At 44.8% G+C, this 11,614-nt stretch overlaps 1 long non-coding RNA gene across 1 annotated transcript; it reads left to right on the top strand.

Moving 5' to 3' along the window:
- Positions 1-2,102: 2,102 nt before the first annotated feature.
- Positions 2,103-8,520, top strand: LOC123023494. The gene is made up of 3 exons (XR_006414749.1): positions 2,103-2,310; positions 3,169-3,244; positions 6,914-8,520. It is a non-coding gene; the product is annotated as an uncharacterized LOC123023494 (long non-coding RNA).
- The last annotated feature ends 3,094 nt before the right edge of the window (positions 8,521-11,614 follow it).

Below are 11,614 nucleotides of genomic sequence, written 5' to 3'. Positions count from 1 at the left end.
GCCTTGTCTATTAATTTTATCCATTAAAAAGCTGTCGCTCATCCCCAAGACACGCCAGATTGTGAATGGATTGCTATTAAAAGCAAATCAGCTCTACCAGCAACAATCACCAGGCAGTCATAAACATCTATGTATAACCAGCAAAGGAATAAACCAATTCATTGAAAAGGAAACTGAAGCAGTGGGACAAAAATTGACAAATTTGATTTGGCACAGAAAGGACAGCAAAATTGGCATTTTAGGCAGGGGTACTTCGGTCAACCTTGCCAAGTTCAGTGGGGTTTATTACCAGTTAAGCTCATACAGGGCTTTTAGCCTTGGTGCTATTCTAGAACAAGGGTGATCAAAACTCAGGGGCTACAACCTTGCCCACAATTTTGATAGCTGAATTGGTGGCTGAAATTCAGTGGCGTGTCAGTAGCAAGAAGTGGCCATTTCTGAGGGAAGCGTGTGCCTTGACTGGAAACAAAATCTGGGAGTCTGATTGTCTATCTCAGTATGGCGTGTGTGCCTTGCAAATTTGCTGCCCTTTTCCTGCGGCTCCAGTGGCAAATTTAGCAGTGAGGGCGACATAAAAGGCCAGTGTGGGTTGCCTTGTCCTAAAAGCCCAAGTTTAGAGCTTCCTGTGATCCTAATTAATTAAAATCATTTCCTAATTTTCTTTCTGGGTATGGCACCCTCTTGGGACTGAGGGTATCTAGGCAAGTATTTCCTCTGTCCAAAATGTTATTTCTTCCAAATATTCTAGAGGGAGGCAAAGGAGATCAGCCTTAAGGGCTGATTCACACCCTATGCTTTCCAAAGACATTTTGCAGTAAAAATGGGAATTAAACAGATTCCGTACTTTACCATTCACAGGACCCTACCTTCAGTCATATTTTGTCTAATTAGGAATTTAGCAAGGGCCCCCTGGACCTTGAATCACTAGCTCTGTTCTTGCAAAGTCTGATCCTTTCATTGCTTCCTTCCTTTGGAGCAGAGCTCAAAGCGATCACTGATGAATTTCCCATATATTAGCCAGCTTCTGTCTCCCCTAGCCCAACTCCCCACAGGGAACAGGTCTTTAATAGGCAATTTCCGCCTCTTATTTTTATTCCTGTTTTGTAATGAAAGAGGACGACACAAGGAAACCAGGGATGGAAGGCAGCCTAGCCCAGAGAACAGTGAATGTGGCTAGATCGCTAGATAAGGACTAGGATCCAAGCCACTGGGAAAAGAAAAGAAAAAGATTCGGTATTTAAGCCTATAGATTTAAATGAGAAAGACTACTATCCTAGAGATGAACAGGCATCAAAGAAAACATGCATTGTCTAGCCCATCCCTGAGCATTCTTAATCAGGCTTAAAATATTAATCAAAAGAGATGCTTGTCATTGTCAAATCGTTCACTCGTTCACTCGCTACCCATTCCAAATACTGCAACAAAGCCAGGTTTCATTTATTACAGAAACAGAATAATGACGAAACAACATCTTCAAACTTCTGCATTTTGTTCAACAGGAGTTAAACGGGTGCACAGAGCAAGCCTGTGTGTGTTTACTTGGAAGTAAATTTCACTGAATGCAGTGGAACTCACTCCTGAGTAAAAGGGTTCAAGATTACCCTCTTAATTTGGGGCAGAACAAGTCCATTGTTTTCTTTAAAAGCAACAATTAAAGAGACAAAAAAATACACACTGCAATAGTCTTTTCCTTTGGGTTGCCAAGAAATAATGTCAGAACCGACAATTAAATTGGGTTATATTTTGGGAAGTTTGCCTTTGATAGAAGCAAAATATTTAAAATATTAAATATTTTTTAATCTGGAATAAAACATTTTAGAAGATCACATCTGATTTCTAGTCAATGAAATAATGCTATATAAGTTCTTAAAGTTTTTTATAACTGTGCAATCCATTGTGCATCGAGACAGGCAATTCTAGGACAAGATACAATCAAAATAAGCCTGAAATTCTGTGCACAATTACCTGAGGGAAAGTGGCATTTAACTCCTGAGTAGACACACATCGGATTGTGCCATCAAAGGCTTTTAAGCTCCTGTTGACTAAAGGTTAAAGAGAGGTTAAAGGTCTCACTTCAGTCCTTCCTGCTGGAAAAAAGGTTTAACCACTGTCAAATTGCAGTTTGTTATTTCAAATTTTCTGCAGAGTCAGCTGTTCTGATTGGCATCCTTCTGTTTTGAACAGGTTAAGAATTAAGAAACTTGTCGTAATTACCTTTGCCACAACCCACCGGTCAACCTGCCAGATGTGCCAGCTGTATCACCATCCGTTTACCATGCTAATTTTCTCTCTCCGACGCTCATGAACTGCGTAAGAAATTCTGAATCTCTCACACTTAGTTGCATCTCACACTCATGCCAAAGCCTTTCAGACCAAGCCTGGGAACGCTCCGTCTCGGCTATTTTTTTCCAACTGGCAGAGCTGAACTGAAATAGTCCTTTCGCCCCAGCTGGCTGGCAAAAGAATCGTCTTACCTTGAATGAATTTCCAACAGTCCAGCTGGGAGAATGCCTTTGTGATCACAGGGGCTGTATTTCGCACTTCAGCAGCTCTGAAGTTCAGCTCTGAAGTTTTGACCATCTACAAAGTTACCGCTTTTTGTACTTTCTTCATATGCAAATCACAGTAGATGATGGAGGGGTGTAAATGGATTTTGATCATCAATTCAGGAAATTCCCTGGGCACTGGGTGTTTGTTTGTTTTGAATCACAGACAGACACATTTACTACTCCTTGACTTACTAACGGGATATGTGCCACGTGTTCTCTGAGATCTGCAGAATCTGAGCATCCTAGTGTAATAAGGAAATATTGACACTCTGTACTATTTTTGGACGAGAACTGATGACTAAACATAAAAAGGAAATGTGAAACAGTGGGCAGTCTTTCAGTTATGACGCCCCCAAACAGCAAACCTGGGTGAGAAGTAATGATGGAAGTGGAATCAGAGCAGGAGCACTAAAAAGCAAGAGGGAGATTTTGGCTTTCTTAGGGAAATCTGGCGTTTTGCAGAATTACAAGGGAACCTTTCAAAAGGCACAAGGGGCCATCCCACCTGCGAAAAACGAGGGGCAAATGTTGGAGAGTGGGGAGTTGTCATGTTGTGTGATGGGATGTAGGTTGGAAGAACACAACCAGATGCTTCATTTCCGTCCTTTGCCACTTACAGGAACCATTTTCTGGCTGGGGACCAACAAAAGCTATGCTGGCTAGAGAGGATCGGCGTTGGCCTGCTCATCGTGAAGGTACCTGGTTAGGTGACATGGAGGCTGTGTGAAATTTGCAGCAGAACTCATGTATTCCTCTGCTTGTGAAGGTTTTCTTAATGAGTGCACTCAAGAGGAAAAATATAAAGAGGGTGGAAAAGGAAGAAAGAGGAAAAGGTCGTCTTAGCTCCTTTCCACACGCTTTGCATAATTTCCTCGTGGGACTTCATGGCACAGAATGTGAGGAGAGGTGCTGAGATTCCCTTCATCCTTGGGATTTGCGGAATGCATACCAAGAAAGGCGAGTGGAAGTACCATATTCAGGAGCAGTGCACCTGTGAATGCCAGGGGCAGGGATTAGAAGCAAATACCTGCACAGAAGTTCTTCAAACCACTTCCAAATGAAGTTTCCAGCTTAGGGTGTCCCTAAAAGTGGCCCCTGTGTGTTTAAAGGAATGACATTGCTGAATTGGGATGCCAAAGATGCTCCAAAATGAAAGTCCGGGGTTTCCCCCCATTACTTTGGTCTTAGCATAACTTATATTAAGATATTCTTCCTTGCAATTTTGTCCCAACTGCTCTAAAAGCCTTCTTAGACTAATCTTAGTCTGGGAAATCAGGGCCATATCATTAGCATATGAGCCAGTGTGGTGTTGTGGTTAAGAGCTGGGACTGGGACTCAGGTGATCTGGGTTTGAGTCCCCACTCAGCCATGGAGCCATCGGGGTGACTTTGGGCCAGTCACAGACTCTCAGCCCAACCTACATCACAGGGTTGTTGTTGTGAGGATAAGATGGAGGAGGAGATGTAAGCTGCCTTGAGCCCTTTGTAGGAAAAAGGCAGGATAGAAATCAATCAATCAATCAATAAAATATAACAAAATTGGAATTTGTAATTGACCCAATGATGGGGGTCTGAATTATGGACCTGATAAGCTTTCTGCTATGTTATTTATGTACAAATTGAATAATAAGGGGGCCAGGACACACCCCTGCTGAAATCTGTTTGCATATTCTTGAGCTTAGGTCGATCCTGCCACATCTTCTCCAAAACCATTTGGAGAAAACCAGTTGCCCAAGGCACCAATGTTGGCATCCACAGAAACTTGTCTGGTTGCCTTACTGGCTACAGGTCATACGCCCAGTGCATGTTTGAAGCCTTCCAGCGTTTATTCTCCGTGTCGCAGCCAGATCCCCAGCATGGAGAAAGTGCTGTGTTTTGTAAACTAGGATGACTCTATCCCTAGTCTGGCCTAACCCAGTGATGGATTGAGCTGCTGGCTGGAGCAAATTCATGAGGCCAAAGGTTTCCCACCTCTGGTTTAATTCTAGCCCACATTTTTCTGAATCCTTTGCTATCTTTTGGATTCTTCTCTCCTTCTCAGACTCTCCTCACAGCTGTTTCTCTGCTGCAATCTCTCATCCCCAGGGCAGGGCGCTGGTTTGCACAGATGTTCTGTTAGACTGGTAGCAATTCAAGCAGCCCGATGAAGGATTCCGCAATAGGAATATTGGCAGATGATGCCGCAGACTAAAGAAAGCAAGGGAAACAGAACCAGTTCCTAAAATTAGAAGCAGATCTAAGAATTTAGGAGGTCAACTATGGGGTGAGCAAGAGAAACTTGTCTTGCATTTTTGTTGTGATTCTTTCCCGTTGTCTGTAGCCAACTTGTCATTGAATAGCTGTCCGCCTAGTCACCTATGGCGAATGAGAACAGTTCCAGGCAACACCATCCTAGATCATACAAACATCTGCCGCAGCTTCCTAACATCAGCAGTGGCCAAATGGATGCCTCCTAGAAGCTTACCAGCAAAGCAGAAAGATATTATTATTATTATTATTATTATTATTATTATTAGAACATTTCCATGCTATTTCTAATAGCATTCCCTTCATGCATGTTTCACAACAAGAGGTGGCTGGCCAGGGAACTAGGAGTTTATGCTTAGCTGTCATAGCTAAGTGGTTACCGGTAGACCAATTCCCTTATGGCTCAATATCAGGCATGTTGAACCATAGGTCCATCCGGCAAATCTCTCCACTCCAGAGATGGCCACACCCTCCTTTCTCCAACTGCAAAATGGTAGTTTTCCCCATCTTTGTGCAATCTAAAAGTCCGAAATATCTCCCCTACAGCAGATTTACTAGCAGCAAACACATCAGACTAAAATATGCTGACATTTTTCGTATTTTTCACCAAGCTACTTCCTCCATCCATAGCTAGAGCACAATCCCCCTGCAAGTTTCTCCAAAACTCAGTTTGGCCCTAATTGGCGTCCCTAGGAGTAACTGTTTTAATTTAAACAGTGTTACTGTATTTGTAATAATGAACTGCTGTTTTAAATTGTATTTTTAGAGCCGTTTAATATTATTAGGATGCCATTCTATGTGAGAAAAACGGCCTGTAATTCCCAGCGTGTTTGTTTTGTGTTTCTGTCTGAACACATGCAGCATTCCGCCCTTAGCGACTTTGTGCAAACTTTGGGTTTTGAAAAACTAGGGGCCTAGGCAGCTCAAACACTTGTGCCCTCTGATGTGCTGATGCTGGACTCCAAATGATGTTGTGGTCATTCTTCTCCTCCTCCTTCCAAGCAGACCAGGACCAGGACAAAGGCTTTCTAACAAAAAACGGCTTTATTATGCAAATACTAGCCAATTGGGTTGATTTTGTAATGCAAGAGAAGAGCATTGCAGAAGTCAAGAATAAAAGAAACAAGAATACTTTGAATCCTGGTTTTAGGGATAAAAAGTTGTTTCTGAATGGAAGATCCCCTTCCTCCTTCCAAACTGAAGAGCGCAACTCTTCCACCTCACCATGGTGGATCCTCCTCCTCAGAGGTCAGCTGCTCAGAGCATCCCATGCTTCTCAGCCTGTCTGTCCTCTCAGCAGGATGCTATGCCCTTTGATCAATGATCCAGTGTTAATGCCCGCTTGCACAAAAGACCAGCACTGGCTGGTCAATGACCGAATAAAGGATTGATTGATTGATTGATTGATTGACTGATTGAGCAAAAGATGTCTGACAGTCCATAAAACACAGCCAGAAAGAATTTAGCAAAATATGCATGTCTAAAACTAATACAGGAGATCATCACTATCTGGTTAAAATGAGCAGAGTTTGGGACTCTCTAGGTACCCTTATAGCTCGCACTAAAAAACCAGCAACAGGAGTAGAAATACAGTGGTAAACTTGATGCAAAGGAGCAATTTATGACTGTGTGTTGGGTTGTCAAGACACCTTCTTGATTGAGCTCTTGATTGAAATGGGGTCACCACAAGCTCCAGATTGGAAAGTCAGGAAAAGACAGCCAGTGCCCAAGCGGTGGACGCATCAGCCAGGAAAAAAGTGTAGCTGAAGACACACCCAAAGCTCATGAAGTTTCCAAAACCCAGATAGTGTTGAGAAACATAGTTTAAGTCAAACTTTCGGTTTTGGTTTGCTGTCAGCTTCATATGCTTACTCAAAAATTGCACGTTGTCCTTCGTGGTTTTCCATAAACTCGGGGTGGATGGATGAGTCAGCACAGTTTTTTTCTGCCCAATAAATGAATTAAACCCACTCCACAAAGCATCGCTCATGGCAGGAGTATTTAGATAACTGTTATGTGAGTGCTGGTGAAGGGGAAAAACATGAAAAAGGAAAGTACAGATGAGGAATGGGGATTTTCCTCATAGAGCCAATGGATTAAACACGTCTGTGTTCTTAGGTGTGTGTACCTGAGATTAAACTGAACCAGGATAGAGACAACAACCCCAAAGCATGAGCAGTATTTGAATTCTAAGTCAGCCTGCTTGAGGTCAGAATTTGAGGTCTGGGAATTCCAAGGCAATGCAAGGTGAGCCACACTTTCTGGACAATGGGAGGATGATAAACTGACTTTCTGAGTCTCAGGGATTTAAAATAATAAAAAGAATAGTCCTTTTCCCTAAGGTACAGCTCCTTGTGAATCCCCTTCAAAAGAAGACATGGATCCCCCAAGATGGAGGACAGAAGGAAAAGCCTGTTTGCATAATGTGTGCATATGCTATTGTATATGAATGTATGCCAATTCAAATGGCATTACTACAATGTAAATAAAAATATAGAAACATAGAAACAGAGCAAGTCAGAAGGGGTCTCATGGGTCATCTAGTCTGACCCCTGGCTCTGGCTAGCTTTGCTCACAACATGCCCACCATGTGCATGTTTAGCCTATCCTTGTAAACCCTCACTGATGGGGACTCAACCACCTCCCATGGAAATACGGCATGTTTCACTATCATTGGAAAGGTGTGACTGCCTTAGCTGGGTGGTTTGCTTATCTACTGACTGACTTCTTCCAATGAGCAATTTTCCCTGTGAGAAAATTCGGCTCGTCATCCTAAAAACAGACTTGGACAGGACCGCCCTTCAAACAGAGGATAACTTCAAACAGTGGATGGTCCCCTGACGTTCTAATATGGAACTGTTCTCCAGAAAAGAGGACGACATATGGCTTTCTTGTCGGGGGCTTTGACTGAGGCCTTTGTCATCCTCTTGAGCTGCTCCTGCTAGCAGGGGTCTTTCCCAGCCTCTCAACCCCAGATCAGGGGCAGACAAGGCCTTTAAACCCAGTGCTCCATTCAACCAAAGACACTCTCCCCCACCAGCTCCAGTGTTATGGTCTCAAGGGCAACAGCAGCTACAGCAATTCATTACAGTCAGTGACCAGTTTGTCCTTAATAAAGAATTTACAAATAGGACCATAGGTTAAAATATTCCAATTATTAAAAGGCAAAATAACAATGAGCGAATGATATCAAATTGATTAAAATTACCTGTTACAATTTCTAATTAAAAAACATTGCATACAATATTTTTGTGAATCTTGCAGGCAGCTGCGAAAAGCCTGGCACAGCAAACTGTGAGCTGGGCACTGGTGCCTATAAGAAGCTGGAGCAACCTCAGGATCGGCTCTGCCTGGTCACCTCCTGAACCGATGAGACATGAACTTGGCCCGTATTTCGTGATAAAGCCGTGCAATGTTGCAATCGTCTCAAAGGTGGTGCAAGCGTTGCCCGGCTCGCCCTTCGCTTCACGTGGCCTCCTTTCTTCTTCACACACTTTCATCATGTCAGGCCAGTGAAGGATGGGTCCAGTTGCTCCGGTCGGGACCGCAGCAGCGTGTCTGCTGGAAACTTTCGGACTGGGTCAGCTGCCCGATCGGCGCAACGTTTTCCAGCATTTTGACAGCAGATGCCGTGAGACAAAACTTTTCAGGTTGGGAGACCGCTGGAAGTTCAAATTCCAGCTCAGTTGTAAAGATGTTTAGAGCCAAAGCAGAATCAAACTTTACGGGCAAAACAAACGTCGGTTAAATTTCCATCCCCTGCCCCCATCAGCTGTTTCCAACATTGAGGGCGGTGCATCACATCAGCCAAAAATAAAAACAGTATGTAAGGGCAACCTAAAAATAGAACTAAACAAGTTAAACAAAGGTTTGCACAGTAAGGGGGCAAAGGATAAAATCAAGATTTTAAACAAAGCCTGCTTCGGTGAAGACACAGCTTCCATATAGCCTGAAGGGCCTGATCCTGCCTCCTCTTGGAAGCTAAGTAAGGTCAGGCCTGGTTGAAATCTGGATGGGGGACTTAAAATGTTGTGAACCACCCAGAGAGCTTAGGCAACAAACAATGTAGATATGTAATTAATTATTATTAATAACACTTCATGTTCCTAAGAACAGGCAGTGAAGAGTTGAGCTGTGCTTCCTCAGAAGACCATTCCACAGCCTGGGTGCCACCCCCAAAAGGTCTTCGGGACTGGATGGCAATACGGGGAAGAGGAGCATTGAAAAGGCCAGTTTTTATCTGCAAAATGTGGGCAGGTATGAATCATAGAATAGGAGAGTGGGAAGGGCCAGAGGGTCCAACCCTCCGCTCAGTGCTGGACTCCCAGATGCACCATCCCTCTGAGATGGCTGTCCAGTTGCATCTCGAACGCCTCCAGGGTGGGAGAGCCCCCCACCTCCGTCGCTCATGGGTCCCATTCTTGTTCTTCTCTAACAGTCAGGAAGTTCTTCCGGTTATCTAGCCACAACCTGGCTTCTTGCAACTTGCGCCCATTATTCTGCATCCTGCACTCCAGGATGATGGAAGAGAGATCCCGGGCTTCCTCTTTGTGAGAGCCTTTCCGAGGATATTGCTATCCTATCTCCTCTCGGTCTTCTCTTCTCTAGGCTTAACATGCCCAGTCTTTTAGTCTCTTCCCTTTGTTTCCACTCCCCGGATCATCCTTGCTGCCCTCCTCTGAGCCCTTCACCGGTTTATCTGCATCTTTCTTCAACTTGGGTGCCCAGAACTGGACACAGGACTCCAGGAGGAATGCACTCCCCAGAGAGGTCCGCCTGGCACCGTCATTATTTGTTTTTTGTCGCCAGGCTAAGCCCTTTTTATTTAAAAAATATTTTAACAATGCTTAATATCTATAGGTTTTAATTACGCAGCCAGGGTGTTTCCGGATTTTAATTGTATTTGTATCATATTTATTTAATTATGTGAGCCGTGCCGAGACTATAAGCGATGGGACGGCATACAAAACCTCTAAACAAACAAACAAACAAACAAACCCAGTGCTGAGCAAAGGGGAACTAGGACTTCACATGATTTGGAAGTGCTCCTTCTATTAATGCAGACCAAAATGGCATTTATCGCTGGCTTCTTATTAATTCATTTCCATGATCCTAGGAAGCAGCACGAGGGAAGCCCTTGGTCCAGCTACAGCAGGCCCCAACTGTGCATAGAAGGCAGATTGCCTTCTACCAGCAGGTCTCTGGGTGATTTGCTGTAGATCTGTAACAGTTTCCAAATCCCAGTGGATTGACAAGAATGAGCATATTCCCACCCCTTCACCAAATCAAACTTGCGGGGAAGGGGAATAGATGTGCTTCCTAGGCCCCACTCAGCCATGCACTTGGATGGGGGACTAGGGGCCAGTCACAGACTCTCTGCATAACCTACCTCGCAGGGGTGTTGTAAGGATTACAGTGCAGGAGTTGCAAACTTGCCAGCTTTTTGGGCCCCTTGATATAGGAAGACAGACATGGCATCAGTGTAAAGTAATAATAGGAATTCTGCAGCTAAGGCTCTGTTTTGTGCCTGCTCTGGCTGGTGACCCTCTCAGGGACCCAGGGAAAAGCAGATGGTTCTCCAGGCCTTGAGTCTTGGCCCTTTCTTGTCAGGTTGGCAGGACTCCCCAGGAATTCAGAGTGGGGTTTTTCCAGGCCTTCCTGAGGATGCTGAGGGTTGAACCTGCTGCTTGGCAAACACGAGGCCACAATCCCTCTGCCCACCTTCTCTCTTGATGGTGAATGGACGTGGAGCAGGGCGTCCCTCATGTGGCAAGGTTCGCCATGATGCCCCTCCAAGAGTGATTCCTGTATAACCTATTCCAGTATTTTTGCTTCCACGGTAGCCTTCTGTAATTCTTGGTCACTCTCCCCAGCTGCTTCTCAGCTAGCAGCGGATTTGTGTTTAAACGTTTAGCTGCAAAGGAAAGATGTTTCATGTGACCAGACTGTGCTCAGTCTGGGTCAGAGTTAAGTGGGTTTTAGTAACACATGGTCTGTAGTCTTGCTCCACACTCTTCTGTTGACCGGTTGCTGTAGAGAGGAACATCTTGAGAACATCAACCTGTCTGGTGGCAGCTGGTCTCGGGACCTGTGTGAACTGCCATTTCAATTTCCTTGACGTAAGGTTGCGCCAGTGCATTCCGGGAAATTAAAATAGCAGCTCCCAGCCCCGGCAGGACCAGCATCGTTGACTTATGTGTTACCTTGTAAGACAGCATGCGCTTTCGCTCTGTTTATGCCCTATTTGTGCAGAAAGCAAATCTGAAGTACACCTTCAGCCTCCAGGGCTTAGCTGCCAACGTCAGCCATGACGGCCCCTAAAATTTCTCTTAAGTGGTGAACGTGCAGCAAGAATCAACTTGGCCGGAGGAGTTTGCATTCATCTGTCGTCCTGAAAAGATTTTCCCAATCTATACAAGATCTAAGCTTTGATTTCCTAGCTGACAGAAGCCAAAACGCATGCAATTTCTCTGCTGCTCTCTGGACAGGGAGGATATCTATGCATCTCACTGGGGGCAAAGGACTCATCTGAGCAGAAAGTTTTAAAACAGACACAAGCAACTTATCTAGGGTGGCTACGGACGGAGCACCCAAAGGGGGAATTCTTCCCTCGGAGCAAAATGAAGGGCGGGTGCCGGGAGCAGACAGGTGGGTGGAGGGGTTCTCCAGAGCAGCCGTGAGAGATACAGAGGTCAGGGTGGGGTACCTGGGATCTGCCACCCTTCTGGGTGTGCACCTGAGGCGAGCCAGGGCAGGTAGTGGTTAGGCTTGGTTCGGGAGGCCCAGGGCCAAGTCCCCGCTCAGCCATGAAGCTTCACC

Source organism: Varanus komodoensis, unplaced genomic scaffold (genome assembly GCF_004798865.1).
Source record: "Varanus komodoensis strain SLA01 unplaced genomic scaffold, ASM479886v1 scaffold20_1, whole genome shotgun sequence".
NCBI lineage: Eukaryota > Metazoa > Chordata > Lepidosauria > Squamata > Varanidae > Varanus > Varanus komodoensis.
This window is presented reverse-complemented; position numbering and strand designations above follow the sequence as displayed.